This window comes from Schistocerca serialis, chromosome 9 (genome assembly GCF_023864345.2).
Source record: "Schistocerca serialis cubense isolate TAMUIC-IGC-003099 chromosome 9, iqSchSeri2.2, whole genome shotgun sequence".
NCBI lineage: Eukaryota > Metazoa > Arthropoda > Insecta > Orthoptera > Acrididae > Schistocerca > Schistocerca serialis.
In genome coordinates this window covers 190,414,660-190,425,925 of record NC_064646.1, presented here as the reverse complement: position 1 = coordinate 190,425,925, position 11,266 = coordinate 190,414,660, and the positions used below count along the sequence as shown (strand labels likewise).

Genomic DNA, 11,266 nt, shown 5'->3' with positions numbered 1-11,266 from the left:
GCCACGCGCGCCGCACACTTGGCGAAACGCTCTCCTGAGGAGCCGCTGATCCGTAACCGCTTACACTGCACTCCGGCCGCCCTGTCTGCCGCCAGCACTGTGTTATCACACGTGCGCTTTGGTGGGCACGCCCTGTTAACAGCACCTCTAAACGCATTCCGTGGCAATTTCTTCTCCATGTTGTTGTTGTGACTTCGAGTCCAAAGACTGATTTTATGCAGCTCTACCCTCTGCAAGTATTCTCATCTATACTCGTCTGCTGCAACATACACCATAAGGACAAACGTATGTAAATCGAAATCGACCACTAATCACAAGCGGACCACCCAGAATAAAGAAAGGTGGGTAGTATTTTCAGTGGAGAAGCAGTAACAGCATAATGGAGCGATCAGGAGATATTAATGTTAATGTTAATGTGTGTGAAATCTTATGGGACTTAACTGCTAAGGTCATCAGTCCCTAAGCTTACGCACTACTTAACCTAAATTATCCTAAGGACAAACACACACACCCATGCCAGAGGAAGGCTCAAATCTCCATCGGCACCAGCCGCACGGTTCATGGCAGCAGCGCCTTAGACCGCTCGGCTAATCCCGCGCGGCCAGGAGATATTAGTGATCAAGAATGTGTACCAGTCATTGGATGACACCTGAGTAACAAATCCATCAGGAACATTTCAGCTCTTCTAAAGCCGCCTAGTTCGACCATTGAGATGAGATTGTGAAGTGGAAAACCGAAGGAAAACCCACAGCTCTACACAGTCCTGACAGGCTAGTTGTACTGATGGACAGAATCCATGGAATATTGCGGAGCGCGGTTGTAAAAAGCTGCATGAAACCAGCAGAATGAATCATTCATGCAGTCCAAAGTGCTACCGGCAGTCCTGTTCTACAACGACTGTGCGAGATGCTCCACCACTTTATGTTTAAAACATGGGGGTACAGTGGTGGAGCATCTCCTCATATGCCACCCATTTCTGTAGTCAATTATAAGGGGTGTTTGAGGCGTTGTAAAGAGCAACGCCGCCAACGGCCCTGCCGCAGTGGTAATACCGGCTCCCGCCAGATCACCGAAGTTAAGCGCTGTCGGACTGGGCTAGCACTAGGATGGGTGACCATCCGGTCTGTCGAGCGCTGTTGGCAAGCGGGGTGCACTCAGCCCTTGTGAGGCAAACTGAGGAGCTACTCGATTTAGAAGTAGCGGCTCCGTTCTCGAAAACTGACCTACGGCCCCGAGACCACATGCCCCTCCATATCCGCGTTTAGTGACGCCTGTGGGCTGAGGATGACACGGCGGCCAGTCGGTACCTTTGGGCCTTCATGGTCTGTGCGGGAGGAGTTTTTTTAAGAGCAATGCCACGGGATAGTGGACTACTGGCACGACAGATGCACTGTGATAAAATGACTCTATAGCCTGTGACAATCCGCCTAAAGAGTTGTAGTGCCAGCAACGAAGTGTGGAGGGTCTTAGGGTGGTCTTCGTGATTACAGTGGGTGACCTTATACTGCTTACGAGAACGCTAAATTCTTAGGATTATCAAGACATTTTGCGGCGTTGTATGTTGTGAGCCGCGGTGACTGGTGGTAGGGTGTTCTACTTGAGTCACTGATATCTATATTCGGCTGTCTTGCTGTATTTGACTGCTCTCCCCGGTGGTTTTCCGGGTGAACGTGTGACGAGAGTGTCTCCGGTCGGCGTTCAACGAGCCAGCCTGTGTTGAAAACAAGCCTGCGTTCCTAACCGTGGTGCATGGGCCTCTCCGTGCTCGCCGCCCTTGTCTTTTGCCGCGCTGGATGTACGGTGCCGATCATTGGGTGCCTTGACGTGCAAAATTGTGGTGGGTTCGTTGTCTCAACCTGAACAGCTTCCCAGCTCGTAATTTGCAAGGTCCAAGTTACGTACGACTTTTATTCTGTGTTTAACTAAGAAGATTGTTGAAACTTATTGTGGCATGGGTAGCTGCCGGAGATGGTTCTGAACTTCGTTCCACAGTGGCTATTTTAAGGAGGCTGATGTTCCTCATTTCGTTTCTCATCATCTGTGGAGTGTGTGTTTTAAGTGGTTATCATGGAAATTTTAACTTGTTGTAGGACATATTGACCTCTTTGGGACTGGTTGCGGTTGTGTACGCGCCCGGCAGCCGTAGAGTTAATGGTTTAATCATTTGTCACGGCAGCATTTGGTATGTTTATTTAATGTTGAAAGTGCCTTAAGGCAACTGGAAGTGATCTCTAAGTTTCCTGCTAATTTACTGGGAGGCGGAGTAATGTTAGAGTATTGCTCCATAGGAGTTTGGGACCATGCTTATTATATATTCCAGTGTTGCTGTGATTTGACCTTGTTTTCATTGCAATCTATTTGTGCTGCAGGCCATTTGTTAAGTCTGCTCGTTTCCTGGCGTCGGTGCGATTATGGATTCTCGTCAGGACCGCTCATTGTGAGGCCGGTCGGACTATATATAAATATATACCGCCTGCTAGTGAGCATGTGCACAAGTCGTGGGGAGTAAATATTCGAATTGCCTGCCGGCCATTGCGTTATTGCTTCCAGATACTGCTGTGGGCCTTAATGCTGTTCTCTAAAGTTAAGTGCAATTTGGGAATCATTCTGAGTCATTATATCCGTTAGTTGAGTGAGGCCACTTTGTCAATATTAGCGATTCTGTTAGTCATTTTACTGGTTGCTTTATTACTGGCCATTCTTATTTAACACTTATGTTAATCATTTGTGATTCTTTAATGAATGTGCAATTGTTATTTTTCATGTGTGCCAGTTTTGCGGCCTCGGTGGGCCCATTTTGCATTTTTAGTATAAGCAAGTTTCACTGTGGACCTTTATGTGGGCAGTTCAGTTTATTAAGCTTTAAGATCTTTGTTTCTTAATGAAGTTGTGGTATTATGTGGCCGTGTAACTTTGGGTTGGAAGTGTGTAGTGTTACTAGTCTTTTGAGATATGGTTAAAGAAGAACGATTGTTTATGTTGATTATTTCACAGAGCCTACTATCTATGATTTTGGTTGCGGACGCAAAATATGATTCTTATTCGTGTTTATGTAATTCACTTAAGGTGAAGATTTGTATGTTGCATCAGTAAGAGGGCAAACGTCCGTATTGAAGTTTATAATAAAGCCTGTTTGAGTCAAATTAAAATTGTAAAACAATCACAAACTTGTCAATCACTAGTGATCCCGGGCTTCCTGTGGTGAGATTGTAATCCTGATTTTCTAAAGAATTGAGTAGTACCACGCTTCATGTTGCTTACTGTGGAGGAAGGGTTCGTTGACGATGACTGTATCAGCACGAGAATGCGTCCTCTTACAATGCAGCAACACTGAGGCATCGGTCTGCGGACAATAACGTTTCAGAAATACACTGATCTGCCCAGAGTCCCAAGCTGAGTTGAAGCCATCGTAAAGGCGAGTGGTGGACACCTTACATTAATGGAACTAATAGGCAGAGCCGGTTTCAGGCCCACGTGACACCAGCCGCCGCCTGGGGTGCCAAGCTGAGACGGGCACCAGGGGCGCTCAGGTTCAATATTTGTATGGATCGAGTGTCAGAATTAGTAACGAGAGCCGACGTGGTTGAAAGTGTAATGATAAGCTTCTTGTGTGGAATAATGTTCTCGCACCGGACTCTCCTAACTGATGTCAGGACATTTTTGATCAGATTATTTATATCCATCTCAAAGTGTTTAAAGTAGGCAAATCTTAGCCTCCTACAATCGGTGAATGTTTTTCTCTTCACACACGTTTAGCTTGTACTTAGTATCTCATCAAACGCAGTCTACTATTTCTTTATTTTCCACCTTAATTGTAGCTAGGAATTATATGGATAATCGTGCAATAGATATAAAAAAAAACCAAATTTTCCTTCGGTGGTTGGCAGAACATGAAAACAACATTTTATAAATTGAGTTGTCACCTGACGATGGCTTACGAAGGAGAAAGCCGGCTCGTGTTCAAATGAAACATTAGGAATTTGTTCCATTTCAATATTGCAAAACAGATTATCAGTGAGTAAATTCAACCTAAAATAGCCTAGACCACAGATGATACTTACAATTTGTATGTGCCATTCTTCATTTGCCTCCTTGTTTCCGCAGGAGGAGGCCATGAACACACATTTCAGTTCCAGTGTGTCACTGAAGTAGATTGGACGCGTTCCCCTTCTTTTCCGTTATTAGTCGCGATCTGATGTAAAGGAAAGCTGCAATCAATTCGCACGTTGGTCTGAACGCCACACTGCTTTGCTATGCACTGTCCTATTGAATGACATATGTTATTGCCTTCCTCCGGCTTTTGAATTGTCTTATCCACTTATTGCAGCGGAACGTACAATTTATCGTGGACTCTTCATCGTGGTGTAACACGGCGGCTTTCACATTAATAGACATTTCCAAAGGTGAATTAAACGATAGACAGAAATCCTAGGAAAGCGTGAATCGAACCTGAGTAATAGGAGTTTGTAGTCTGGTACATTACCACTGAGCCACCAAAGTAGAAGCCTTAATCTGGGCTTACATACAAGGCGACAAAAACAGTGGTATTTGTAATAATAATACTAATAATTATAACCATATTAACAAATAAAATGATGGAGAAGTCGTCGATCAAATCCAATGGAGTGGTGTTGGAAAAAAATATAAAATACATCAAAGGCAAGTATCAAACAGTCTTCAGTGTGTTGTGAATTTTATTAAGATATGGGCGTTTTCTTCCCAGACATCTACCCTGAACGAAATTAACGGTCTATAACGTCCTATCTCCCGAGGCAGACGGAAATTGCACAGTCAATGAAATTATTTGCTGGGACTGTATTAAACGAAGTTTAGTAAGAAATATGAGTAATACTGTTATAATAAGTTTTCTATCGATGCTGAATCTAACTGAATAGTTTCGGTCCTAGGCGCTACAGTCTGGAACCGCGTGACCGCTACGGTAGCAGGTTCGAATCCTGCCTCGGGCATGGATGTGTGTGATGTCCTTAGGTTAGTTGGGTTTAAGTAGTTCTACGTTCTAGCGGACTGATGACCTCAGAAGTTAAGTGCCACAGTCCTCAGAGCCATTTGAACCATTTAAGTGAATAGTTTCGTTTATATATCTACATTGCTCTGCAGCTGTGATGTCGTCTCCACCACAATAGGTTCAACACTGCCCACTCATATTAATGTGAGCGAGTGTCAAAAAGCCTGGATAACAATCTTTTATAGTGGAGACCACTGCGAGACATACAGGAAAAGAGTCAGTGAGGTTCCGAAAGGTACGGTCAGGGATTGGAAGTCATGCCGACTCCAGTGCTGTGGTCAGCTAGGCTAACTCTCTTGACTGAGGATCCTTGGTACGAGAAACCCGATAGCAGTGGTGCCGCAGGATCTGGATTGGGTTTTAATCCGGTGATTGCCGGCGGCGGTGGTTTCGCGGTTCTAGGCCCGCAGTCCGGAACCGCGCGGCTGCTACGGTCGTAGGTTCGAATCCTGCCTCGGGCATGGATGTGTGTGATGTCCTTAGGTTAGTTAGGTTTAAGTAGTTCTAAGTTCCAGGGGACTGATGACCACAGCTGTTAAGTCCCATAGTGCTCAGAGCCATTTGAACCAATCCGGTGATTTCGGTGGCCAGGGGGGTACGGAAAACTCATCCTGGTGCTCTACGAACGACGCACGTACGCTGCTAGCTGTGTAATACGGGGCATTGTCCTGCTGGTAGATGCCACTGTGAAGAGGAAGAACAAACTGTATGTAATAGTGGACTTGGTTCCAAAGGATAGGGTGTTGATCCATTGTGTCTTCCACAATGACGAGATCACCCAGAAAATGCCGTGAAAACATTCCCCAGACTTAACGCTCCCTCCTCTGACCTGGACCCTTCTGACGATTGTTGGAGGGCGTTTCCTTTCAGACGTCTCACGCCGTACTCGCCAACGGCCATTTGTCCGATGGAGCATAAAACGTGTTCCATCTGGTACGGTCACCTGTCGCTACTCAGTGGACTTCAAACTGAGATACTGGACCGTAAGTTCCTGCTGTCGTAGCCGATGAACATGTTGGCACAGTGGTATTAGGTGAGATGCTGTCGGTACACATCCCCGTTGTAGAGAAAATTACATCGCCAGTACTGGGTCGGCAAGGATAAAACATATTGGCGTGCAGTGTCTGATTACCAGACTATTCACCAGTGACCTACATTAGAACTATAACACTATTTAAGTGTCTCTTGGAGTGGTGTCATGTGGCACCGTTGAAGATGATTTGTCCATCGGAAGTGGACACTAAGCTCAGCGATCTCTTGTGCTGTTGCAGACAAGCAGAGTACTTCCATGAAGCGAATTCTTTTCTCCTTATCTTTCATTTTTCTAACTATCCATACTGTCGCATAGAGAGCGTTGCCAGTCACCCAAATGATACAAATACTAAGCAATTATTGCACAGAAAGAAGCGGCTAAAAGAATACTTCTCTCGAATACCAATGAACACTGATCTCGGGTTTCAGGTATGCGAAATACTGTGACCGAATAATCGAGGTGACGTGGGTAATCCAGTTTCGGCTCGAAAACTACAGTTGGAGGAGGACGTGCTGACAGCGTTCGAAGAGGGCCCAGACACCAGTATCCCGCAGGTGGCGCAGGCAAAAAAGGGCTTCAGTCTCAAAGCGTGCAGGTCAAATATAGGAACCATCTTCATAAGAGTTGTAAATTGTCGTAGCTGTGTCGGTAAAGTACCACACCTCCAAGTGCTAATAGAAAGCACTGATGTTCGAATCGTTATAGGCGCTTAAGGGTGGCTGAAGCCAGAGAAAAGTTAAACAGAAATTTTTGCGAAGAACCTAACGGTGTTCCGAAAGCATAGGCTAAACACAGTTGGCGGTGGTGTGTTTGTTAGTTTATCATGTAGTGAAACTGAGGCAGATAGTTCCTGTGAGTTAGTATGGGCTGAAGACATTCCTGGCAACCGGAATAAAACTATTACAGGATCCTTTTACCGACCTGCCAAATCAGATGATACAAACAATTGTTGAAGGTTCAAATAAAACTTGAGTTTAATCCCAAACGCGTACCCGACTCATAGAATTAGAGTTGGTGGTGGCTTCAATTTACCCTCCATATGTTGGCGAAAGTATATGTTTAAAAACGGAGGTGTGCATAAAACATCATCCGAAATTGTTCTAAACGTATTCTCTGAAAATTATTTCAAGCAGTTAGTTCACACACTTGACCTCTTGGCAACTAACAATCCTGTGGTAATAAGGAGTATCGAAACGGATACAGGGATTAGTGAACGCAACGTTGTCGAAGCAAGATACTGGACGTCCTAAATCCACCAAAAATAAACCTGTTCAGGAAAGCAGATAAAAATTCACTTTACGCCTTCCTGAGAGACAATCTCCACTCCTTTCAGATTAGCAATGTAAGTGTAAACCGGATGTGGCTTGAATTCAAAGAAATAATATCGAGAGCAGTTGTGAGATTTATGCCAAATAAATTAACAAATGACGAATCTGATCCCCCCACTGTTGCAGAAACAACGAAAAAGCAAGCCAAGTTTACACGAATATAAAATCTCCAAGATCGACGTTCATTTACAGATGCTCGAAATTTAGCACGGACTTCAATGTGAAATGCATATAATAGTTTCCTCAACGAAACTTTATCTCGAAACCTGACAGAAAAACCAAAAAGAGATACAGTTCGTATGTAAAGTATGCCAGCGGCAAGGCACAGTCAGTGCCTTTTGTGTGCGATAGGAATGGAAATACTATCGACGAAACTGCTGCCAAAGCAGAATTACTAAAGACAGCCTTTCGAAACTTCTTCACCAAAGAAGACGAAGTAAATATTCTAGAATTCGATTCAAGAACTGCTGCCAACTTTGAATAACATAGAAGTAGATATCCTCGGAGAAGTTCAGAAACATAAATCAGTTAGTAAAGGCAGGTCTTCTGGTACAGACTATATACCGATTGGGTTCCTTTCAGAGTATGCCAATGCAATAGCTTCATACTTAACTATCATATACACCCGCTCGCTCAAAGAAAAGTTCCGTACCCAAAGACTCGAAAGTTGCACAGGTCGCACCAACATTCAAGAAAGGTAGTAGGAGTAATCCAGTAAATTACAGCCCCATATCATTAACGTCGATATGCATCAGGGTTTTGGAACATATACTGTTTTCGAACATTACGAATTACCTCGAAGAAAACTGTCTGTTGGCCCACTGTCATCACGGTTTTAGAAAACATCGCTCTTGTTGACTACAACTAGCTCTTTACACAAACGAAGTGTTGACTGCTACTGACAGTTGGTCTCAAATTGATTCCGTATTTCCAGATTTCCAAAAGATTTTTGACACTGTACCACACAAGAGGCTTGTGGTGAAATTGCGCCCATATGCAATATCGTGTTAGTTATGTGACTGGATTCGTGTCTTTCTATCAGAGAGATCCCAGTTCGTAGTAACTGATAGAAAGTTATAGAGTAAAACAAGTGGTTTCAGGTGTTCCCCAAGGTAGTGCTATACGGTCTCTGCTGTTCATTATCTATATAAACGATTTAGGAGACATCCTGAGTAACTGTGTTAGGTTCTTTGCAGATGATGCGGTCCCAACCACGTAAGTGCTGAAAGGAATGAGTTAAACTTCGGCCGTAAATTCAGCTTAATACGTAGGAATTGCAATTACGAACAATTTAAACGGAAAGAACATACAACAAATGTTGTGGGGAAGACAAACCAAAGACTGCGTTTTATTGGCAGAACACTTATCGTATGTAAGAGATCTACTACGGAGACTGTCTACACTACCCATGTCCATCCTCTATTGGAGTACTGCTGCACAATCTGGAATCCTTACCTGGTACAATTAACGGAGTGCATCGAGAAAGTTCAAAGAAGAGAAGCATGTTTTCTGTTATCGTGAAATAGGGGAGTAGTGTGAAGAGTATGGTGTATAGCACACCTGTAACATCAGCGGAGCGACTGAAGACCGCCGCGCTTATTGGCTCATGTAACAGAGGCTCAGCACCGCCAATGTAGGATCTACACTGACGTAGCAGGTGTGCAGTTCGAAACACGTATGTAATGTACACAGCGCAATGTGCTACTCATGTTTGGTTTATGGACGTAATGTGGAAGGCATACCCGTCTCAGACTTCAACGCTCTCCAGCGCCCAAGCGAGGCTTTTCTGGATATGGGTTCCTCCTAGAAATCCAATGAGGGTGCCTTCCCCCACAACATACTAAGTGTTGGCGGTGTTTTCTTCTTTTTTTGAGATGCCCTGTATAGCACAATACACAGCAATGAAAAAATCACTGCTCGTTCAAAAAAGCATGCGTAATTTAGTAACCACCGAACTGTTACAAAGTATTGGTATCAGGAATTTGCTATCGTTTGTGAACAAGTATTAGAGAGCAGTATCCGGTCACAAAGAAAACATGAAAAGAAATCAACTTGCAACATCTTCCATCCCGTTGTTTTCAGTCGTTTGTTATAGATCAAGCTAAGGAGTACTTCGCTAATTTCCCTTCGACAGTTTCATTTGTACATGCAAGACATCCATCTTTCAACTACAAGCATAGGGTATCAGTCTGATATTCATCATGCAGAAACAGGCATTAAGAAAGTGAAGCAAACATACATGGTGTACCACAAGATTCCAATTTCGGACCTCTACTTTTTCTTATATACAGTGTGTTAGGGGCATAAGTGCATATACTGCGATCATTGATACCTTAATATGTATCCACTTCAGTTGCGTTTGCTGTTTTTTCACTATGTCTAAGTCTTCCCATAAACACCTCACATAATTAACTACCTGATGTTTATTGCACCGTCTGGCTGCACCATAACGGATTACGTCTTTCAGTATAGACTAACGGTTTTGCGTCCACGCGATCCCACTGTAACACCTGACCCACGCCCAGGGGAAAAAACCATAAAGGGCTTGCTCTTGCCACATGTACAGGGTGTTTCAAAAATGACCGGTATATTTGAAATGGCAATAAAAACTAAACGAGCAGCGATAGAAATACACTGTTTGTTGCAATATGCTTGGGACAACAGTACATTTTCAGGCGGACAAGCTTTCGAAATTACAGTAGTTACAATTTTCAACAACAGATGGCGCTGCAAGTGATGTGAAAGATATAGAAGACAACGCAGTCTGTGGGTGCGCCATTCTGTACGTCGTCTTTCTGCTGTAAGCGTGTGCTGTTCACAACGTGCAAGTGTGCTGTAGACAACATGGTTTATTCCCTAAAACAGAGGATTTTTCTGGTGTTGGAATTCCACCGCCTAGAACACAGTGTTGTTGCAACAAGACGAAGTTTTCAACGGAGGTTTAATGTAACCAAAGGACCGAAAAGCGATACAATAAAGGATCTGTTTGAAAAATTTCAACGGACTGGGAACGTGACGGATGAACGTGCTGGAAAGGTAGGGCGACCGTGTACGGCAACCACAGAGGGCAACGCGCAGGTAGTGCAGCAGGTGATCCAACAACGGCCTCGGGTTTCCGTTCGCCGTGTTGCAGCTGCGGTCCAAATGACGCCAACGTCCACGTATCGTCTCATGCGCCAGAGTTTACACCTCTATCCATACAAAATTCAAACGCGGCAACCCCTCAGCGCCGCTACCATTGATGCACGAGAGACATTCGCTAACGATATAGTGCACAGGATTGATGACGGCGATATGCATGTGGGCAGCATTTGGTTTACTGACGAAGCTTATTTTTACCTGGATGGCTTCGTCAATAAACAGAACTGGCGCATATGGGGAACCGAAAAGCCCCATGTTGCAGTCCCATCGTCCCTGCATCCTCAAAAAGTACTGGTCTGGGCCGCCATTTCTTCCAAAGGAATCATTGGCCCATTTTTCAGATCCGAAACGATTACTGCATCACGCTATCTGGACATTCTTCGTGAATTTGTGGCGGTACAAACTACCTTAGACGACACTGCGATCACCTCGTGGTTTATGCAAGATGGTGCCCGGCCACATCGCATGGCCGACGTCTTTCGTTTCCTGAATGAATATTTCGATGATCCTGTGATTGCTTTGGGCTATTCGAAACATACAGGAGGCGGCGTGGATTCGCCTCCCTATTCGCCAGACATGAACGCTGTGACTTCTTTCTGTGGGGACACTTGAAAGACCAGGTGTACCGCCAGAATCCAGAAACAATTGAACAGCTGAAGCAGTACATCTCATCTGGATGTGAAGCCATTCCGCCAGACACGTTGTCAAAGGTTTCGGGTAATTTAATTCAGAGACTAC

At 44.4% G+C, this 11,266-nt stretch overlaps 1 pseudogene; it reads left to right on the top strand.

Annotated features, from left to right (window-relative positions):
- The first annotated feature begins 1,024 nt into the window (after positions 1–1,024).
- Positions 1,025–1,142, top strand: LOC126420224 (5S ribosomal RNA; annotated as a pseudogene).
- The last annotated feature ends 10,124 nt before the right edge of the window (positions 1,143–11,266 follow it).